The 24,069-nt window shown below is 42.2% G+C and overlaps 1 long non-coding RNA gene across 1 annotated transcript; it reads left to right on the forward strand.

Annotated features, from left to right (window-relative positions):
- The first annotated feature begins 2,918 nt into the window (after nucleotides 1–2,918).
- On the forward strand, nucleotides 2,919–23,774 carry LOC132249153 (uncharacterized). Its single transcript, XR_009460561.1, has 5 exons — nucleotides 2,919–3,230; nucleotides 5,760–5,811; nucleotides 6,055–6,102; nucleotides 21,877–22,043; nucleotides 23,639–23,774. It is a non-coding gene; the product is annotated as an uncharacterized LOC132249153 (long non-coding RNA).
- The last annotated feature ends 295 nt before the right edge of the window (nucleotides 23,775–24,069 follow it).

Raw genomic sequence — 24,069 nt, forward strand, 5'->3', positions numbered from 1 at the left:
AAGCAAGCAAACAAGTTAGTTTGGTACAATTTTCTTTTGGTAAACCTAGACTACATTGCATTGCATTTTCCCTGTACCTCTATTACTTTAATTATCCTTCCCTTCATGATCTAATCTAAAGCCTTGAGGTCATATTTTTAAGCTGGCAATTCCCCAGATCACTGCTCCTCCTCCTCCTCCTCCTCCTATCTCTTTAAACATAGGCACTGTATCTGCTACTGTCCAATCCCATGGTATCATACCAGACTGGATAAATTTATTAACAATGCTTGCTCCTGGGCCTATGATTTCACATACCAGTTTGATCAGTTTTCTGGATGAAGATTGCTGGATTTAACAGGTCCCTTTCTTTTCCATACTTTATTCCCTTTATCAACCTTGCTTTGCCCCCATTTTCAGCCTCTGTATTCTTACTGAAAACTGAAGCAAAGCTTTCACTTAGATTTTGGGCTTTCTTAGATCTTGACTCCACCCTCATTACACAGCAGCCCCATCTCATCTTTCCCCCCCTCATTTATGCAGCTGAAAAAAAATTTGCCAAACATCATGCTTGTAACAAGCGACTGGGTTGGCTGGGCCCTATGCTCATGATATGGCTTTGTCCCTGGTTTACCGTATGTGTTATTCTTCTAAGTTTAAAGAAGCAACACAGTGAGCACATCTACAAGTGCTATTAATGCAATAAGGCAAACCTGCTTCCAACAGAAGCAAACTGGTACAGGGTTGCTCCTGTCCCCCTACAGCAGCCAAAGGGAGCTCCAGGCTCCTTGGGCATGCCAGCCTTGGCAGGGGGCACGAGGGCTGGACCCATGTACACGGGGCCAGGGGAGGTCTGCTGGCTGCAGCAGCACTTGTCATCTGGCCCCGTGTATATTGGGCGTGGTCCCAATGTGCACAGGGCCAGAAGACAGGGGTCTGGCTGGAATTTGTCCTGTTCCTGGGCCAGCTGCCAGTGAGCAACTGGGACAGCTCCTGGCCAGCCCCCTGACTGCTGGGAGGGGCTTCCCTGCAGCTGCCCCAGGATTGGGATAGGTCCTGGCCAGCCTTCTGCTGGGCAGGGAAGCCCTTCCTGGCATGGGGCTCACTGGCAGCTGCTGCAGGAGTTATTTCATAGAGTATATTAGTCTACTGCACAGTAAAGCATCTCATGTAGATGTGCCCAGTGAGTATAACTAGAAAGCCTTTAATTATTGTTAGCCAGCTGATTAGACAACTGGCAAACCACATACATGGTTTTATATGTTTGAAGTGTGTTAGAACAGTTACATATATTTTATACCTTTGTTATTTTATACCTATAAATAACTACAGAAACCTATTACATTTTAATGATTGCATAAGAAAACCAATCAGCAATTACCACAAAGATATCCATGCAGGTGCACCCTATTTTACTTTTTTCATATGCGGACTAATGTGTTACCCGCTCCTGCAAGCCTCCATATCTTCCTGGAAAATACGTTATTCAACATTTGCCAGGTATGGTCTACAAGGGCCTTAATACTTCCTGAACATTATATTTTTGGCAGCTCAGCCAAGCCTGGCTACCTTCCAGGAAGGAAGATTAAAATGGAACTCAGCTAAAAGCTGAGAGAGTTAAATTTAGGAGAAGGGGAGGAGTGACAGCGGAGGGAGACCCCCTTGAAGCTGAGGCCTTGTTGTGCCAAGGTTTTGCTGAAGTCTTAGCAAAATGGTGACAAGGGCACAGCGCCTGTAATCTATCCAGCAAGTTGAGTTAAAACTTTCAAAAGATACTAAAACAAAGAGCAATTCCAACTTTATCCCTACAATTCTTGACTGACACTTTTCTCTGTTCATCAGTCTTTTTTCCAAACCTGGTAGCTTCTCCACTTATTCCTAGCATACTTCTTGAGATGTTTATTCATCCACTTGTGTCTCCTAAATTTTTTCCCTTGGGATACAGACTCTGGATAGCTTTAGCACTGTCAACTTGAATGTGGAAGAGGTCTATACCTTCAAGGTCCTGAGTTCTGCCATCCAGTTGATCTTACTAGCTGGTTCTCCTGTTTTATTACATTTTGTACTTTTGAATTTTGAAAGCTTTTGTTGTAAACCTATTTTTGTTTATTTTTCCACTTTATCAAATTGTGATAATTTGATCCTAGGTTATTTTTATACCCAATTCTATAATGTCCCTATCACTTACTGAAACCAAGTCTGAAACTGCATCGTTTTGTCTCATTGATTATTTGATGACTATCCAGGGCCTGATGACTATCCAAACATTTGTTCTCCAATCTCTCTGGGAAATCAAAGTTTCTCATAATAGCATAATTTCCAGTAGGATCTCACTCTTTAATTACATTGTAGAGATCTTTACTAATATCTTCTCATTCTTAAAAATATTCTCACTGACATACTGGGTCAAATTCTGTACTTACTTACACCAATGTAAAATTGGAGTCATTCCAGTTATTGGAGTTTAACCTGTACTTTCTCTCACTGTTTATTAATAAAGTTGTAGTTTTTTTGTCTTTACTTTGTTCTCCAAAGGAAGCTTTAGCCACAAATATGACTTACTCACTCTACAGTGCTTTCTGTTCACTATTTCATCTGTATGCCATTTGTGGTTCATACAGGATATGTGTCTCAGTTTCTTTTTCTTTCCCCCCCCCCCCCACATAACCTCTGGTGTGAAAGTCATTTAACTTTTTTATGGTCTTCACTTAGGAAGCATGTTAGGGTACACATTCTGATGATCATTTAGATAATATGTAAATGGTTGAATGATAAAGTATTCTACAATGTAACTTAAACTTGATAAGGACAAAAGTGTGTGTGGTGGAGACTTTCCCTACCAGGCCAAACTTCCCCTAGGGGGGGAGTGGTTAAGAGCTGTGTGGGATTCTTGTTAAAACAGTCAGAGTTACTGTTTGAGTTCAGATACTTCACAGGTTCCTCTGGCAACTAGCTCGGTACAAGATCTGACAGATTATTGCAATCTGGAGGCCAGTTTATTCAGAGTGGAGGTATCTATATGAGACAATCCAAGAACTAGCTTCTTTCTAATCAGAGTTAATCTTGGGTAAAAGGAGATAAATTGGGCTTTGACTTTTCACACTAAAAAGCCAGAATGTATTACATTTGTTAAAATATGCGTGGCACATTAACTTTAGTCCAGAAAAAACATAGCTCATTTTAAATAAATATGTGCACAGTTTCAGCAAGAGGATGATGAAGATTTCTCAGTTCTTTGTACTTCGAAAAAGGTAAGACTTCAATTATATAGAAGATGTTACTTATGTATGAAATATACTAGTGTTCTGCTATGACTGCCCATTGGATTCTGGGTCAATTTTAAGGAGTTTGGTTGAAATATACATCCATAAATGGGATTTATTATGCAAGCCCCTGATGCAATGAGATTTCACACAAGCAGACTGCTACTGATTCCAACAGGGCTCTGCAGGGACCCTGGCCATTCATCTGCAGAAATGTAGCTGTAAAAATTAGAATAGGGCTACTTCTTCCTCTTGTGTATACAGGTGCTTAAATTGGAGTCCTGATACTGTAAAACAGATTGAGGTTGGCAGGGTTGTTGTTGATCAAGGCTCCACAGGTTTAGAATAACCTCAGAGTGCAATAGAGGATGTGCTGTGGCAGAGATGATGTTTTCTTGGGTTGAGATTTATATTAATATTTTATTATTGTAAGTTACAGTTATCTGGGGCAACTGATGGATGAAGTCTGTCCTGGTATGTACTTTGCAATATTTTTTTTATTGCAGAAATTTTTTAAAAAGCTGATAAAGAAATGCAAGGAGAAAGAAATTTAGTAGTACGTTGGGTTAATGCAACTTTTTTTTTTAAGAAAAGGCGCTAAAGATCTGATTTGGTCACAAATGAAACAAATGTGTACCAATAATCTACCATTTTGCCTGCGTTCTGGATGATGGCATAATTCAGTATGGTTTACAATACTAGAAGAGTTCATGTCACTTATTACTTAATTCTGGTACAAGTCCAGGAAAGCAACAGTGTCAAGATATTACACATTTGCAGAAAGTGGCTTTATGCAAAAAATATTTTAAAACTGACAACACTGCCTTCATTATACACTGAAAGGTTACTATGACAACTTGGTAGCCCAGCTATAATTAAAGATTATTTCTTATTCATTATGATTCTGAACTCCAATTTTTAGGATGTTATCATCTCTCAGTGTTCTGACACTTGCCGTACTTATTTTTTGGCCTACACTTTTTTTTTTAAATAGCATTAAATGGCATGTTGAGTTCTGGAGCACCCACAAAGATAATTAGATTTGGCTACTAGGTTCTCTCATCCCAGCAAATTCCCAAGTAATCCTACCTTTAAAGTTCTGTATCCTTGCTGCTGAACTGATTCGTTTACATACACAGGCTGTTTTCATTTGGTTGCCTTTAAATGTGAGTATCTCTATTGTTTAAAAAATGTGCACCTTGTATTTCATAAAGCTTGTTGCATTTCTTGTCTGTTGTAATGTTCTCAGTCAGTAACACTTTGATCTAGTATCTCTGTCATCAAAATATAAGATCTTATAAGTTGCTTACTTTATTGTCTTTGAGTGAAGTTTTTCCTTACCACATAATAAATCAACAACAAAAGGAAATCAGCCCTTGCCACTGCTTGTGTGGTTTTATCCAGCTTTATTGCTGAACAACTCATTTTCAGATTATTGCTTTTCTAACTGTCTCACCACCACAGATCCACACCCATACCCACACCCCTCTGTGGACTGTTGGAGCTTATTCCAAAGTTGAATAGCTCTCACTAAGAGAACATGCTTTCTGGTGCTTAATATAAGTCTTCATTCTCTTCCTACTCCTAGTAAAGCCTCTCGACAGAAAATAATATCTTGTCAGATTTAAGTTATACCCAGGCAACCATACTGCAGGCTGCAAAGCATGTCCATATTTCAGTCTGTCTCATTTCAATGGGAGTCCCCTTCAGTTTAATATTCAACTTGAAAAATTTGATAGTACAAGATAGACAGATTTTCACCTTATCATCAGGTAACTTTAAAATCAGTGCGTGTCCATGGGAAATTCTTTACCAGAGGGGAATTTTCAGAAAATTTCCTATTATTGCTGCCATTACCTGAAGCAAGTCAAAGGATCCCATTGCTGCACCACTTTTAAACACTCTTTTGATTAACATCCTCTAAAGGAAGGAAGTTTAGCTGACAGTAGTAAAAATTACTGTATTAATGGAAACTACATGGACTCCTACTGTTGTCCTTCAGTTGCCTTGTGTAGCAATAATGGGCTATATATAGAAAACATTCAAAGTATAGAGAAGGCCTTATGTTGCTACATTTTTATCACTGAAGTACCTGGGCATTATTGCTTGTGGAAATGTTTGATCCATTTATTTTTATATCAGTATTTTAACTATGCCTAAACACTGAAGGGGAGTTTCAAGAGCCTGGGAGAAGTAGGTGCTCAATTTCCATTTAAATTCAATTGGATTTGAATATTCAAGTCCCTTAGACTTCTTTGAAAAAAATCTCAGTCTTAATTCTTACAGCTACCTAGAGGAAGTGTCTCTGCTTTTGACAAAGTTAAACATAGAAGTTGTAGAGGTATAACTACTGGCTAGCTTCAAGCCCCCAACATCTCTTATGATGCAATGAAGTATATTCCCAGTAAACAAGCTACTCCCCTTTCCTCTCAGTGCTGGTGTGGGTGAATGAGAAAGTTAGAAATATGTTAGAAATGTACTGAACCCAGTTTTAATAGCCGTTTTGCTTCTTTTCAGAAAAAAATGAAAAGCGTCTTACTCTTGGTGACTATGTGTAGGCTCATACCAGGTGAGTTCTCATAACTCCCCAGATTTTATAAAGAGTAAAAGAAAACTCATAAGTTATTTAAATGCAAGCATCCCAAGTCAAGGGAACATGTTAGCATTAAATTTTCCAGGGTAGGAGAAAACATGCAACCTCTTTCAACTTAAAAAAGAGAAAGAAAGAGAATTTTCAACAAAATGTATTCTTCTGATATTTATAATATTTGTTTAAATGTTGTTATTAAATGTAACCTGTTTTCTCTCCCAGATTATTCTGATTGCTCAAGTTGTCATCTTTCTTGCAAACAACTTCCAGGTAAATAACAAATTTTCATGCAATATATAATTAGCTGCAAGAATGAACTGAAAATATCTGCAGCTGAAATGATTTGGCAGTTAATTTTGATTTAAAATATTCATTGGTGTAAACTTTTTTGGCTGAAATTCAATCTGTAAAAGATCTGAAGATCTGACAGTAGGCATTTTACAAACAGCTTATTATTTATGACAATGTGGTCTGAGGGAGTCTCTCTTATTTCCTGTTCATCAAGTCCCTCTAGTGGCCACCCTGAACAGTTCAAAACTAACCCTACAGACAGGCAGCATAAACTGTAGGGGTATGTGAAACATCCGAATTGAATAAAGTCTTCAGTCCAAATCAGGGACAGTGATTCGATTCATTGATTCGGATCGCTGTCCCCAATTCGATTTGACTGAATCCAACTTGAAGATTCGATGCTGATTTAGAGAATAAGCAATTTGGCTACAGATATAGCTTTAAAATGTTTTTCTACATACCTCGAGGTAACAGGCATGGCTCATGAATGCTGCAATGGTGGGACGGATGGAGCATCCCACAGAAGTGCAGGGGGGCCCTCGTGTCCTCAGCAGCAAACCCAGAAGTGGACCGAATGTACTTCCGATTCACTTCTGGGTCTGCCGCCAAGCATGCTGGGGGTCTCCCCAGCTTGGTGATCGGCCACAGGGGGACCCCAGGTGCCCCCCCAGACCCAGGAGGCACCAGTCGCCAAGCCAGGGGTTGGGGGGAGGGATCCCCAGCAGACACGGAAGTGGACCACAAGTGTTTCTGGTCCATTTCTGGGTCTGCTGCCAAGCACATTGGGGACCCCCCCCCCCAATACACACACACTCCTGTGGGACACTCCATCCACCCCAGCATCTCGGCATACTCAAGCCACCTGGTACCTTGAGATATGTAGAAAAAACATTTAAAGCTGTGTCTATGTCTGAATCGTCAAATCTTTCTAAATTGATTCAAAGGGTTCCAATTCAATTCGGAGAGATTAAAGGGTCTCTTGATTCAATTCAGGTTTGGAGATTCAGCCACCAAATCGGGCCAAATCTCCGCCAAATTGAATCAGCGACCAAAGTTTTGCACAGCTGTAATAAACTGTTCTTTTAGAGCTTTAACCTGTATTCAAATCCACTGACGGTATTCTTTAACTGCAAATTTGGGAGTGTACAGCTATTCTTAGACAGAATAATTCTTTCATTTTCAGATTTTGTGAAAAGTAGACATTCTTGACATTAACATGCATGAACTATACACCACCTAAGTATTGTGTTGCTAGAGGAATATAACCAGTCAACTGTAAATTCACCCTTTCCATGCAAATACTTAGTATACATCCAAGAGCCAGACAGCAGAGTTCATAAAATAATCAAAAGCTGAAGATTTCAAAATATGTTATAGGGAGAGACTGTAATACTTTTCCTAGTGACAAATGATTATTGATATTCCAGCAATCAAAACAGTCAAATTAAACTTAAGCAGAGGCTACATTCACTGCAATTGTCAACCACCTGACACAAAGATCTGCTTTCACTAGGCAGGCTTTTGGTGTCAATAACAATAGCTTCACCCTAAAAGATAGATGGTGAATACATACTGGGCTCATCTACACATGCAATTAGTGTACATAAATAAGTTCCAGAGCTTAATACTCCAGAGTTTTTTGTTCCCAGATGCACTGTTTGAACATGTACCTGGGAGCAAAAACCTCCAGGGCATATTGCTCCAGAGTTTATTTGTGTAAGCACATAGAGCCCAGTAGCCTGGTATACACATGCATGCATGCTTCATAGGCTATCTATTTTTCTTTTCAAGAGATTAGATTATTAGCGTTTTGGAGCAGGGAAAGTCTTTGTGCTATGTTTATATAGGCCTTAGTGTATTAGATCCTAGTCCAAGAAGGGGTTTGCCAAGTGCTACAATAATAAATAACATTTTTAGAGAAAGGCAGAACAGTAGTATGAAATTAGAAGTAACTGGATTAAATTGAACAAAGAAAACTTTAGCATAAATAAGGAAACACTTTGTAACAGGGAGCTCTATTCAACACTTTAGATTAGTCTACAGGGAGATGTGATGGTAAGATAATTCTGAGCAATTTAAAACTGAAGAATGTAATATATAGTTGTACACTGGCAGGGGCAGGAACTGATTGAGTTAATAAGCCTTTTCCAGCTATGATGATTCCATGCTGCCCTTTATAGTGTAATCAAGTTCAGACCAAAAGTATCTTATAAAGCCCCCAACAATAAGTGCCAAATGAATCCCTCCACTTCCACAAGCAGAGGGAATTCTGCACTACTTTGGATATCCCTGGTATTACCCCACAAGAGAGCACTGCTGGCATGAGCACTCATGGGAGTGTACTGGACTGGAAAGAGATTAAAAGAACTGGGTCAAAATGTGTCAGTAAGTCAGTTTTTTTGCCAAGTAAAGCACCACTTAGTTTGGGTGCAGTCAAACTTGTGTGTATATTCAAATTACGCTTACCAAACATTTTCAACTGAGTAACAAAAAGTAACCAAAAAAGTTGGAACCAACTGTGTCAATTTTTTCAAAATGTTTTGTTTTCAGGAACTTAGAAGGGAGGAGCTAGATTCACCAATGAAGTGCTGAGAGTAGTAATAGCTCCCTTCCACCACAACAGCCCAAATGCTAAGTAGAAGGCAAGAGATTTTTTTGTTCGGTCACCAAACCAAAGTCAATTAGTAAAGGGAAAGAGGCACTGTTTGCCTCCTCCAAATAGTAGCATGTATTTGCACCTACATTAATGCAATGTTAATTCAGGCCTTGTATGTTAATTCAGACTTTGGGGTAGGGGAAGAAGGGAGGATAGATATTGTGTTTAACACGTTCACTGGAGCAAGCAAGGTCTGTGGGAGAGACTTGGGGGCCTGATACATCCTGGTAGGTGGGGGAGACATAGCTCTTGTTTTGGAAACAAGAGCTACAGAGTTATCTGACCTCTGCTGTTTTTGCTTGTTTTTAGCCTGTTTATTTTTCAGTTTTATAGTTCTCTTTGCTTGTATTTGTCAGCTGAATTAATACATTTTTAAATAAACTCCTAGAGATCATACTTCTATTTTACTTACATGTCCTTGCAATTATTTTAAATCATTGTATTTTATAATGTATATTGAGAAAGAAAATTCACATATTTTGGGGACCCCTCAAAGCTTGGGGACCCAGTTAAACTATTCCTATTCAGCTCCTCCAAAAGGCCCTGTGAGCAGGTATTTGAGCTTAGGTGCACAACTCACAGGACAAAGACTGACTGGTGATGATGAGATGACATCCTCTGACCCAGTCAATGTTTTATGTAAATCACATCAACCTCTACAGGAGAGCCTCTCAGGCCATCTTAGAGCCCATCAATCTGCAGGTTATGAATGGTGTCGAAGCCCTCTTGCAAATCCAACTCCTCAAAACCAAATCTTAAGACTATTTTAGAACTATCAAAACACATTTTGATATTCCCCAATATTCCCTTTTTACTGGCTAAATCCATTCACCAAATTCAGCCAAAAGTTATGAATAATCTTGGGTCAATCAAAATTGCACTCCTTTATCCAACTCCACTTACAACTATAGATGTGTCTGTATTGTTGCAGCAGTTGATCTCATGAAGGACACGGCTGAACATGTCTCTCTCTTCCTCTACCCAAGTTTGCAGGCATACTCCAAACCCACACATCTGCCAATAAGGCTTCTCTGGACTCATCCCCAGTGCTCACTTTTTAGCACTGAGGCTCCATCTACATGTTACACTTAAGACACAATTAACTAGTTAATTGCATCTTATGTTGTGACCCAGCCACACATTCAATCAATTAATGGTGTGATAAAACAAGGAATAAGCCACAAAGTTATTCCACAAAAAGTATAAGAACTTTCTGGTTCCTTCATGCTATTAATTGAACATGTGACTAGATGCTCCCCTGTGTCTGCCCCCCCCCCCCAAATCAGCTGATGGGGCTCCCAACTACAGGTGTACCATGGGCTGCTGTGGCTACAAATTCCACAGCTGATGGGACTCCTAGCAACAGCAGTGCCTCACACATTGTCAAGACCAAGTCCCACAGCTGATGGGGCTGCCAGCTGTAGGAGTTTGCTGCTGTCACAGTCTACCAGGCCACTCAGCCTAGTGGGTAGAGCTGGATGCAGGATTACAGGGGTAAGGGTCAGAAGCTACAAGTCAGGAGCCAAAATGCTGAGCCAGGATCAGGAGCCCAGGGTAAAAAACCTAGTTACCAAGTCCAAAGGATAATCCATAGGTTGAAGTCCAAAAGAAAGTGAAGCCAGGGTTTGGGGGCAGGTACCGGGTCTGCAGGGAGTATCCAAAGGCCCAAATCCAGGAGCAAGCCAAAGACAGGGTCAGGAATCCAGGGATGTTGCTAGGACATGAGCTGCTGAGAAACTGCAGACCTGGATGCTATCTATGCAGCAAGGCTCAGGTGCTGGGACATGCTGCTGTCATGGTATAGACAAGACCCATGGCATAAAAGGGTCAGCAACCTTTTAGCAATAGCAGGGGGAATTAATGCAGCTTGGTCTGAAGGCAGGTTACTGCCTGCAACTTGACCACCACCGCTGTTGCTGATTGCTGCCAATTTCCCCTACTGCCAAATTGCTGGTAATATCCCAGCTGCACAGACAAGATATAAAAAAAGGGAAATTGCTTGGTGGGCCCTATCTGGTCTGCAGGCTGTAAGTTGCTGACCCCTGGCTGTATGTAAATGCTCTCTACTTTCCGTCCCTCAGAACTTTCTGCCAGGGGGGACTGATGCCTGAGAACTTCACAAGGTCTGGCGCATGGAGTTTTCTGGCTCCTTGCCCTTTCCGAGATGTTTATGATTCAGGAATTTAAGATAGTCCTTCTGTAGCAGGGATTTTCTAAAATATAGGGATATCTTTCTGCTCTGTTTAGAAAAGCATAACACTAATTTTCTTCTTGTGTACACACTAGAAGTCAGACTGCAATGCCACCGAAGCTGAAGCCCTTTTTCAGAGATGTACTACTTATATTCAGCACATAAAACTTCCAGATAGTAAAATATTTCTCATGAAGGATTTCAGCTAGTTTGAATTTTTTTTAAAACAAATGACATGTATATTTAATACAGTAGTCATGTGCTTCTTATTTGAGAAACAAAACTTACTTTAACATCACCATCTACATATCAAGATTTTTATCTGTTTCTGTATAGGGAACATGTATAAATAATTTTTTTGTCTTCATTTTAAAAAGAAAATGAAAAGAGTGGGTGATACCAGGAACATCTTTGTTAATTCTTGTTAGCTGATAGTTCAAACAGTAAGAAGCAAAATAGAAAAGGAAAACATATTTAATCCAAATTCTGTTAGATTTCTGAAATATTTCTAATAATCTATTATTCTGCAATACAAACACAACATCCCTGAAAAATAGCTTCAGAAGTACTTAAATAACTAACTATAACATTCAACATTGCCCTCTAAATTTAATGCTACAGGGAGGTAACATATTAGAAGAAACTCCTGCCCATCCTGATCTCATGTTCCTTGTCGGACAGGAGTTTCAGCTATAAAAAGGAATAACGTAGGATTGGGCTGTAGCCTATAAATTATCAAAATTCAGACAATATCTTTTGCTGAATGGATTTCACTTTTCATACTATTATGCAAATTATCCGTTAATTTGAAGAGGGCTGGTTATCTAATCTATCAAGTCATTAAGAATCAGATCTCTTGCATTTCTCAGCTCTTGTATTGACTTCATAGATGGGATTAACCATATTTCCCTATTTTCAAAACAGGACACTCCACTGTCTGGCATGCTCAGCTGTCTCTGGGTGCATCTTCATGAGATGTTTACTGCAGAGCTGCCTAATTAGCTCCACAGTAAAGTCTCCACATCTACACATGCAGCCTTATTAGAGCACAGTAAACTAATAAACACCACCGTAGGTTAGTACTTGTAAACACAAGCACTATCCTGCAGCGGCATTATTTAGTGCACCACAACACATGTGTAGACACTGATGGGGCTGGCTGGGGCACAAGGGTGCTTCACTATAGGAACTGCCTGCCAGCTAGCCCCACACTGGAGCACTTGTGTCCCAGCCAGCCCCGCCACAGCATATTGAGATGAGGCAGAGCAGCCTTGGGCAAATAGGCTGACCCGCCTGGTCCCTCGCCAGCCAGGGCTAGTCCAACCTAGCTCAATGTGCTGAGGTCCTAGGCACACACGTAAATGCAGCACCCAGGAGCAATAAACTCCAGAGTGATACACTTTGCATTAACTGCACATGTAGAGACACCCGCAAAGTCCCAGTAGAGCAAGTTGGAGTTGAAATGAAACAATCCCACTTTCTCTCATTTTAAACACCAGTCCCAGGTATCCCACTGAAAGCAGGACAGGAGTGTTCATTTACCAAATCAATGGGACAACTGCGACAGGTATTTAGAACAGGTAAAAACTGGACATATAGTCACCCTATTCATATGCTGCCTATGTAAATCTGTAAATTATGCAAATTGATGATAGGCATATTTTCAAAACTGTTTCCACCAATTTTGGGTGTCTCAATTTTTGGATAATAAACTCCAGACATTTAAATGTTAAGTTTGACCCTAAAAAATGAAATCATCTAGTTAGGAGAATGTTAGACTCAAGTTTTGTTTTCCTACTCAGCCACAAAACAGGTAAAGAACAATATTTAATTACATTTGGGGTTTGTTGCATACCTTCATTAATATTAAATTGAGTTACACAGGGGCAAAAGTATTCCACAAAGATCCCTTTCATTTCTTTTCTTTTCTTGTTTTTTTCTTGGGTTTTTTTGCACAATTTGTTTAAATTACAAAGAAGAAAAAAGAAAAATATCTACCCTCAATTTATTGAGCGTAGTTTGTGATTTCTCTAGGCATGGAGTACTGAGGTCCATAATATCCTAGATTTCATAGATTTCATAGAAATTAGGACTGAAAGGGACCTTGGAAGATCATCGAGTCCAGCCCCCTGCCCGAGGGGCAGGAAGTCAGCTGGGGTCATAGGATCCCAGCAAGATAAACATCCAAATGATTCTTGAAGGTGTTCCATGTAGGTGCTTGGACCACCTCCGATGGCAGTCTATTCCAAACCTTGAGGGCTCGGACAGTAAAGAAGTTCTTCCTTATGTCCAGCCTGAAACAGTCATGGAGGAGTTTGTGACCGTTTGATCTTGTCATCCCCTGGGGCGCTCTGGTGAACAGACGTTCCCCCAGATCCTGGTGAGCACCCCTCAAACTTATAGGTGGCCACCAGATCGCCCCTGAGCCTGTGCTTTTCCTTGCTGAAGAGCCCCATGGCTCTCAGCCTCTCATCATAAGGTCTGTTTTCCTGACCTCTGATCATGCGCATGGCTCTCCTCTGCACCCTCTCAAGCTTCTCCACATCCTCTTTGAATTGTGGAGCCCAAAACTGGATGCAGTACTCCAGCTGCAGCCTCACCAAGCCCAAGTACAATGGGAGAATGACATCCTGGGATTTGCTTGAGAAGCATCTATGGATGCAAGTCAGCTTGTTGTGTTAAGTACACTATAAGCAAACAAAGGCCTCAGATAGTCATCCGACCATATCTGCAATAATTACAATCTGTAAGTGGTTTCCTGAGCACAGGAAGAGTGTTGATGTAATCATTCTTAGAGCTAGAGGTTTAAAATGTTGCCACTCAGGGAGGGTGGGAGTAGTATGCTTATCTCCTGGTGCAGGGGCTGCTGCAGCTGCGGTGGTGGCACAGGCTGCTGCCTCAGCAAGCTGCCTAAATATGGGCTGCTGCCATGCCACAGACAATTCGGTGTCCGCTCCGAATTGGCACCCATTCTGGTGCCTTCACATTAAGCTGCTACTTAGAGCTTTTGAAAATGTGGGTGTACATGGTAGGGTCCATGTCCTAAGTAAAAAAAGACTAAACATGGTAGTCCTGACTCACTGCTGACACCTTGATATCCTCTGCAAAAGGACAGCTAGCTGGCCCTTACCTCATAGCCAGAACGTACTGTGATAGAGCTGAGAACTGGAAATGCAGAGTAAATACTGCCTGTATACTGTAAGCAGAGTGCAATAAAGACATTTGTGCACAAAGGATGTAGGCAAGATTAGCTGGTGCTCCAGGGCAGTATAATAAGGAGCATATAACAGGTTTCAATTTTTTTCAAAAAACATAAAATACATAATTTAAATTTTAAAACAAAATGTGAAGATGTTACACCAGAACTCAGGCATGTCATTCAGACAAAGAAACAGAGTTCATCAGTTAATCATGCCTTAAGGGGTCACTTGGCTACACATTCAATCAATTAATGATGTGATAAAAAAAGGAATAAGCTACAAAGTTGTTTCACAAAATGTGTAATAACTTTGTAGCTACTTCCTATCATGCCATTAATTTAATGCATGGCCGGGGTCCCTGTGGCTGGGAGCCCCATCAACTGATCTGAGCTCCTAGCTGGGAGTAGCCATGTGCGTCCCTGAGCCTAGGAGGTCCCAGTTGAAGGACTCCCAGCCGTGGTCTATGCACCACAGTTGATGCAAGCAACCCCACAGCTGGAATATCACATCAGCTGAGGTCTCCCAGCTGGAGGGGTGCTGATGGAGTCAGCAGATGGGGCTCCCAGCAGCTGGACTGTATGGTACATCCCCACAGCTGGGAGCCCTGTCAGCTGTGGGAGCTCCCAACCATGGAAGCTTGTTTTTTGCTAGTGCAGGGGGATCCCAGGATCAAGCTCCTCCTGCACTGGCAATCAGGCACAATGGAATCTAATGTGTGATCCCGCAGTCATGCCTCCTGCCATGTATGTGTGGATTATGTGGATCATGCACTGGATCCCACCCCACCTTTAGCTGCATGTATAGAGGGGCCCTTAGTTACATAAATATTACTAAACTGTTTGCCCTGTTATGGAGGTTAGGTATTCAGTGCATGAGAAAGTATATACTATTTTATATTTGTTGCTTCTTTATTTTGAGACTCATAGTTCAGCTGCTAAGGATAAGTACCTGCCTGTAACACGGGACCCAGATCCTGTTACTAGGGCATAAGGGAAGTGGAAGAGAGGGAAATGTGGCAGGGAGCCAGAAGGCTGCTTCCTCTTTAAGGAGACACAGCAGGCTCAGCTGGCTGTGTGGGGCCACAGCTGCAGGAGGGCAGGCTGGCCCTTGATGTACAGGGAAAACCCTGTGCAGGGCTGGGGAAGACATGTGACCAAACGTAGGCATGGCTTCCAGGCATATAAATCCAGGGCCTGAGCCAGAGCAGGTCATCTGGCCCTGCATGTTGAAGGGTGAAGAGCTTCTGAGAGAGATGCCTGCAGTGGGTGGACTAGCAGGCACCAGATTTAGTACCCTCTGGGTGGCTCCAAGGAACAAAAGGAGTTGACCCAGGGCTGGGAAGATTCTTTTGATGTGAATCAGGGACTTTCATTTGTCAATTAGGCTTTAGCTTGGAGGACCAGGTTGTGTCTAAGGGACCATGGAGGAGTGCCTGGTAGGACACTTGGCATTAGGCAGCCTAGCCAAGTCAAGGACCAGAGGGCTAAGGGCTGGAGAGGCAAAGCAGCCTGGATAAGGGTCAAGGATCAGACTGCTGAGGACTGGAGAAACAAGCAACCCAGCCAGCCCAGGGTATAGAACCAGAGGGTTGAGGCAAGAGACAGAAGCCAGGGGCCCAGAGCAAGAGACACAGGAGCCAGGGGCTCAGAGACACAGAAAACCAACAGGGCTGAGACAGAGAGCTGGGTCTGGATCTGTGGGCCAAGACTGGAGGTCTGAAACCAGAGGAAAGGGAAGCTAAAGCCAACAGTGCTGAGGCCTCTACAAGGGAGAGAACATTGTATAGAGTAACACTTTTCATCTTACAGAGTGGGATGGAGAACTGGCATGTCACATAGACTCACAAGAAAATCTGCTTTGCTACTGGTTGCCTGTCTCCAGTGCTCAAGGAATTACTAACTATACAATAACCCTCAAGTGGTAAGTTTGAAAGACATTTCAGAAAAAACTGTCATTGCTCCCTGGCATAATTTCTACTGTCCTTAATTTTCTCTGCTATATTCATTCTAAATAGTTAAACTGAAGGTCAGAGTCTTTCCTCAGATTTCATACTTGGAATGAATATACATTGATTTTAGCAGGAACTGAATTTTAATGGAAAACTTGGTCTGAAGAGCAAAACAAAAGCTCAAAGATAGATGGGCTGTGCAATGTGAAGTGCACAGGACTTCTGCACTGATGGTACTGACCTCTACAGGTATATGCATCATTCACAGGGTTTCCTATGGAGTCAACCAAATAATAGCTAACTGATGTGATTAGGGGGACCAACTGCAATAGTTAATAGTGGAAGATTCCTGACAAATCCCACTAGACCATGAAACATTGTAAGTGGTAGGTTTCTTTTGCTTTGCACATATTATTCTACTACTTGGGACAAGTTCATTCAGGGTTTTAGACAAAGCAGCAGGAGAAGCAGTACTAGTTGGTAGCTATATAGGAGAGGAAATAAAGTTTATGAACTACATTATACTATAGCTGTGCCTGTAATAGACCAATAATGATTGCTTCCAATATTTTGTCAATTTTGGAAATACTAGGTCTATTGTCAATCACTTCCATAAGGTACACCTGTACATTCTTGTATATATATATATCTTTAAATTATAAAACAGCACAGCTTAATATCTGAAATTACAATCAATATCTAGAGAGTGAGACACATGCACAAGAAGAGCTTGGAGGGAATCAAACTGGAAAAATAAACTTTGAAATACCATATTTACTCAAATCCAAGATGAGGGGGAAAGACTTTTGTCTTGGATTTGAGTACAAGGCAGTAAGGGGGTGGGGCAGAGGGCAGGCAACTGCTGGGGCTCTACCTCCAGCCCTGACCCAGGGCTGGATGTGCATTCATCCTCCTACCACTGTGGGGTGGTCAGGCACTGGGGGATTTGAGCGGTTTGACCTTTGTCCCCCACACCTTGCCCACTGCTGCCTGTCCCTCCTCTGATGCCACCCCCCACATCTCCCCACCCACCTGCTTCCCCTCCTTCTTCTCTCCCTCCCCCACCACTTAGCCTCACTTTGGCTCCAGCCCAGCTCATGCAGTATATGTTTGCTCTGGACCCAGCCTGACCTGGTAACAGCTGTTGCAGCAGCTCCAGCCAAGCCCCAAAACCTGTGCCAGAGCTGCTGTTGCTGCTGCAACAGTTGTTTTCAGGCCAGGTTGAAGTCAAAGCCCTGCCAGAGGGTAAACAGTGGTGGGGAGCAGGAGGCAGAGGTTGCAGTGAGGGGGAGGGGAGAAGCAGCAGGGGAACAGGCATGAGAGGGACAAGCAGCAGGGGAACAGGCAGCAGTGGGCAAGGTATGGGGAGCAGGGGTCAAACTGCCTGCCCCCCGCACACTTCTGCCCCTTACAGAAGTGCACAGCTGCAATGCACTTTGAAGCACCTTCATCTGAACCTTCATGTAATGAGGGTTCCAATTGTTGCACGATTGGGCAGTTTTAAAGTGGATCACCTTCATTAACTTCTGTCAGTGTGCACTAGGAGCAAGGCTGAGCTGTATCAGCCCAGCATCACCCCTGGTGCTGTCTACAAAATGGGAGAGGGAGAAGGGAGGGGAGGAATTTGCCCAGCCTACACTGGAGGATGGAGTGGATGGATTGCTCCCCTCCTCTTTTCCTGAGGTGGAAGGCTTCAATCCATCTGCTCCACCTTCCAGCGCAGGCTGGGCAAACCTCAGACTGAGCTCCCTCCCCTCCCTTCCACATCTCCCATTCTGAAGACAGCACCAGAGCTGGGAGGGTAACTGGGGCTAGGGGAAAATGGCTGCAGATACACAGCCACTCCAAACTGGACCTTGCTCCCCCAACCCCCCAGACCCAACAGTGAATGTCTGTTTTGTCAAGGGCAATGCTGTAACTCATGGCACTTTCTGAAAAGTGCCGTGAGTTACAGTGGAGAGCTGCACGTATGTCCGTGCTTTTTGTGACTGCAGAGCAAAGCTTGACTCAGTCCTTACTGACAGCATGCTTCTAGATGCACACTATAACCTGAGATGTTAGTATTCTAGTTGCTCAGAAGTGTCAGCCATTATGAAAAGACAAGGAAGACAAAGGGTGGAAGAAAGGGGTACTATATTGCAAGCACAAGACCAGGAACTGAGTTACAGAGAGTTTAAGGATGTGTCTACATGGTGCCAGTCAGCATCATGCACAGACACCCAAACTAGCTCCAAAACCAGATGCAATATAACCACACCAGCACAGCCTTAATGAGCTCTGCTGAAAAGCAGGGATAATTAGGTCAGGCTGTACTCTTTGTGGCTGTAATGTTTACAGTTCCAGAGCTGGCATTTGTATCTCTGTACAATGCCTATCCTGTTCCATGTGAACATACCCTCAGTCCCTTGTCCAAAGTAAAAGGACATATGGTGGCACAGATGGAATATGAATTTCAGTCTTCTGAATTCCAGTCTAGTGCTCTTGAAAAGAATAAAAGAAACTTCTCTTTTTTTTTTTTTTTAATTGGGTTACAAACAAAAATAAAATCCTCCCTATGCTTGGGAAAGGACTTTGCTTTCCACAAGTAACATCAGCTGGAAATTGAAAATGTTCTTTATCCGATTTGGCTGCCAGAAAGAAAGGGATTAAAGAAAAACACTTCCAGAGATGTGCCTTCAAAAATCTTGCTTTGAAATATTAACTGCTGATTTACAGCTAGGTTGAAGCAGAAGATAAGAGAAACCTTCAGTCATTTTTATTCACTTATTAAATATTATATTGTGATCATCACATCTCATCCAAACAACAGCAAGCAATTACACTCTGATATTAAAAAAATACATTCAATTTTTAAGAAGAATGTTGAGTTGGCACATTCTAGGTCTACAAAGGCTATCCTAAATGTGCAGCAGAGGGTGGATGAAAAACCTTTCCACTGTTATCCAGCATTTTATCTAATATAAGTTGAGGCAGTTCCATTAAACTGCTTTAAAGGATCATTAAGGTCACTTGTAGACATGCTCACTATTTTCTAAACCGTGTTAACTGATTCAAATCACACAGCTTGACTCAAATATCAGTTCAAATGAAGGGTTTCTAGACAATCAAGGGGGGTTGCCCCCTGTGTCATAGACCAGTAGCTCCTGTGCTCAGCCAGGGCTGTGGGGCTTAGTCAGGATATGATACATAGGGTGAGAAGTTGTTTGCATGTTTGACTTTTGTAAAAGAGTTATTTTGTGCCTGATTAGCCTCTGTTATGTTTCAAAAACCTAATTCAGTTTATCTGCATTCCTCGGTAATCCCAAGTCAGTGGTGCTGCTGCAGTGGAGTATAGCTGCCCCGGCAGGTGGCCCTGGCCTCAGCTTATCCCCATTCTTGGCTGCCATACTGCAGCCACCCAGCAGCTGTCAGCCTGGCCCACTGCTGCCTGAGTGCCCACATGGAGCTGCCACTGAGGCTGGGGGTGATCACAACACCACCAGTGCAGCTGCATAGTCAGGCAGGGTGGGAAAGGGGAGGGACAGTGGGGAGTGTGACTGCCTTGGCAGGTGGCCCCGTCTGTTCAGTCACCAGCACTATGGGCATCTCCCAGGCCCTATTATGGGTGGCAGGGAATATGCTCCCACAGCCACCTGCACTGCCCAGCATCTGGAGGCAGGAGTGTGGCGATCAGCTGGACACTGGGTGGGAGTAGAGCGCTGCTGTGTGTGCCTGCATGTGGTGCCCTCCTGACCACAGCACCCTAGGCAGTTGCCCAATTTGCCTACCCCTAAGACCAGATCTGCCTTCATGTTATATGCACACATAGTGCCCTACCTGTATATCACATGCCACTTCCTGAACTAATACTCTACCCTAATATCTTATTTATTTTTTCTAGAGAAAAAAGATACTAATGCATACTTACATAGAACTTTGTTCTTTCCTGTGAATGCCAGAATTGGACCAAAATGCTGAACTGTACTCTGGATAGTCCAGCTACTGAAGGATACTGTCTAAGGCAAACTTGTAGAAGTAGACAGAACTCATAATGACCCCTATACTGGCTTTTCTCACAGACTGCCATAGTGGGGTCACATCTGTGACAAAGGGTGCTTGGCCAAGGCAATCTCTAGGTGCCTGGGTGGTCCCTGGGGTTACTGACAGTTAATATGGTTCGCAGAAGGTTTCAACGCTGTTCTAATTCATGTCACTGAGCTGCCCAAGGATCAGAGTGGCACAGGTTACCTTTTTATTCCTCCTCCTGAAATGCACTGAAGCCAGAGTCTACAAACATTTTTTATATGAGAGCTTACAGTTGAGGCCAACAGGAGTTAAGAACACCAAACATTGCAGGAGTGCTCTATATTTTGCATGCTTGTTGTGTAAATGGGTTACAGTTCTTACAGAACATTGATGCAGTCATTCTGTACCTCACATGGCTGTAGGACAAACCATAGGTGATGAATATATATGTGAAGATGGAGTTGAACTTGTGACTGAGACCACTGTAAACAATGTGGACATCCTAAATAAAAGGCTGTCTTTGGTTGCATCTGTATTATTGCTGTTCAGAAGTTACACATTAAACGATAAGAGATCTTCTAAGGGTTAGTACACTATCTAGAATCTGAGAGATTTAAGTTCAGTTCCCTTCTCTGCCACATATTTCTTGTATGACCCTGGGAAAGTCATCTTACCCTTTTGTGCCCAAGTTCCACAGCTATAAAAATGGGGAAAGAACAGTGCTTCCCTGTCTTTCCAGCAGGATTAATACAAGGGTGGCAAACTCATCTGGCACTGCAGGTGCAAAGCCAGTCCACAGGGTGGATTGGGCCCATTGACCACCCCCCCCCCCCCAAGCCAGAACTAGTGCCCACTCCAGAATCCACATCACACACAGCACCCACCCCATCCCATCCAAGACACATACCACACACAGCCCACCCTGCAAATGGGGCTCAGGGCCTGTATGCAGCTTGGGTTCCAGACTAGCTGGAGCAGGCACTGTGCATGGCGCAGGTCACAAAGTGGGCTTCACATGTGGCACAATTCCGGACCAGCCAGGATGGTCATCACATGTAGTGTGGATCCCAGACCAGTCAGAATGGATGCCATATGTGGCATGCCTCCTAGGCCCTGTGTGCAAGTCTGGTCTGGTGGCATGTCTATCAACTCAGATGCAGGGGCAGCACCAGGGGTGGGTGACAGGGCATCTAGCCTACAGGCCATATCTTTGACACCACTAAATTAATACATTAAACATTGTAAAACATTCAGTTGCTATGGTGATAGAGGCCACATAAGTACTTATAGAAATGTAAAATTACTTAAATTCAGACTTAGCTAGAATGACTTGGATCTCAGTATTACACTCACAGGTCTGGTTCAAAAATCTTGGATTGTGCTTTGGAATTTACCTCCTAACGTTTCTATATGTGCATATATCGAGAAATTCACCATCTAACATGGTGTTGCAGTAATGCAGAGGTTCCCAAATGTTTTCTTATTACATAACCCCCTCCAAATTTACCAGCAACCTGCATAACCCTACCCATATATGTTTTACATTTTAACCCATTAACTGCCAATTATTATTATTATAACAAACATTAAATCTGCCATTACACAATTTCACCTGCATCCCCCGCCTCCAGGAGATGTCTTGCGTCCAGGGGTATGCATACCACAGTTTGGGAACCTCTGCTGTAAGCAAAACAAGTTGTAATCCAACACTTTTGATTAATTTTGTTCCCACCTCAAATCTCTTTATTGAAAGGGACAAAATCAAGAAATGTCTGGAAAGAAATATCTCATCATCTTCCATCAAAGTGGAACGAAGTTGCCTATACATGAATCGCCCTGTGACTATCTGGGTATCTGTGATTTACTCCGCTGAGAGCTGTGTGAAAACAAAGAATATCTCCTTTATACCAAGCAAAGCAGGTACAGTGCCTCTAATATCATTTATATCACTTTAGAACTTACGATGCAAGGCAACTTAGCAAAAGATGGGGTCCAATTTTATTGGAACTTTATTTGATAATTGTAGAATTCTCAATATTCACTAGTTTTTAATCACCAAATCAAAAAAGTAGGCTATAATTTAGATGTATTTGGCAAAATTTTGGTCCTACTGATGTCAGTGGTAAAATTCACAATGACTTTTATAATTAAGATTTTTTTAATCAGGCATTTACCAAAAATGTAGAGCAACATATGCTTACTATATTTGACAACCTTCCTGCATTATGTTTTCTAGATTTCTGAACTTTTTTATTGGTTTTCTAAATAAAATGTTAGCTCAATGGTCGACAAGTTTCCTTGGGTGAATCTGATATCTTTTATTAGACCAACCCAAATGCATTTAAGTAATTCCATAAATTGAACCTCTGCTTTTTTGGGAACCTTTTTCAGTCTTCAGTCTGTTTTATGGACTACCTACATATTCTGATACACAATGTTTTATAATTAAAAGGGGGCGGGGAGAGGAAGGAAGACATGGCAAATCCTGTACTATCTAATGCAGGTGAGAACTTACTTATCTTATGGGTAAGACCACCATTGCATACAAGTACTGACATGAAGTCAAATTCTGGGAAGCGCTTAAGGATTATCTCTGGAAACCCTCCTCGGTATTGCACAACTCTATTAAAATCACTCTTAGCTGCTACTGTTACCTCCAGTGAGTCCTTCAGAGTAAGTAAACAATTGCATTTGTAATGATCAAGCTAAAATAACAGTAGAATTTAGAAGCACCTAATTTGGGATAGCTGTTAACACACACACACACACACACACACACACACACACACACACACACACACACACACACACACACACACACACAGAGTTACATGTCTATTTGACATTCTGACTCTGCTAGCGACACTCACTGGGTGCATTACATGATTAGAGTGGCTGAATAAACTCTGGCGCAGTTCACATTGGAGTTTATTGCTCCCAAGTGCAGTGTTTACATGTGCACTCAGGATCACAGCACATTTAGCGGGGTAGCGCAGCCCTGGATGGCAGGGGACCCCGGGGTGAACCTGCCAGCCCAGAACTGTTCCACTTCAATTCAACAAGCTGCAGAGGGGCTAGCTAGGGCACAAATTGCAACAAAGTAAATAACTCCACTGTAGAATAGTGCTTGTGTCAGGCAGTACTATTCTCTGGTGGAGTTAATTAGTTTACTTCAGCCTAATAGCACCGCACATGTAGAATGCGACACTTTACTGTGGAGCTAATTAGGCAACTCCACAATAAAGCACACATGTAGATCCACCCACTGAACAGTAACATACTCCACAAATTCTCTCTCTGAAATCAGTAAGACAACCCTCTTCATGCTCGATAATGGTTGAATGGGGCCACTTTGTCTCATGCAACAAAGTTTTACTAGACCTCTCTCTCACTTTTAAGCTACTCCATTGTTAAACTAGATGTCTTAAGCATTCTTCGCTTTGGCTTATAACTGAAAATAAATCATAGTTTTCCTGCTTGTATTTGTGTTGATTCCTTCCAACTTTTCATTTCAGTGAAATGTGGTTCACCCTCCAACATAAATGCTCACCAAGTATCAAACAAATTTGTAATTAAGTGGGACCCACCAAAAACTTATATGCAATATGAACTGCGATATAAGGAGGTGCTTCCAGCATCTTCAGAATGGATTGTGGTAAGTAACTGAAGATTCACATCAGTTTAATGGCTTTAGGTAATATTTCTGCATCTACAACACATAGGATATTTGACAAAACAAATTGTGCTTTACACTAAAGGATTTTTTTTTTAATTTAACAGTTAAAATGAGTCATATTACAGCTTGCACTTACTTTAATTTGAATTCCTTAGAGTAGCTCTACTGATAGAACTGGTGAACAAGCTAAAGGCTGTGATTTGGATGACTACACAGTCCGGTGGGTGGTAAATTGGCTAGAGGGTCGCACCCAGAGAGTCGTGGTGGATG

The sequence above is a fragment of the Alligator mississippiensis genome, chromosome 3 (assembly GCF_030867095.1).
Source record: "Alligator mississippiensis isolate rAllMis1 chromosome 3, rAllMis1, whole genome shotgun sequence".
NCBI classification, from domain to species: Eukaryota; Metazoa; Chordata; order Crocodylia; family Alligatoridae; genus Alligator; species Alligator mississippiensis.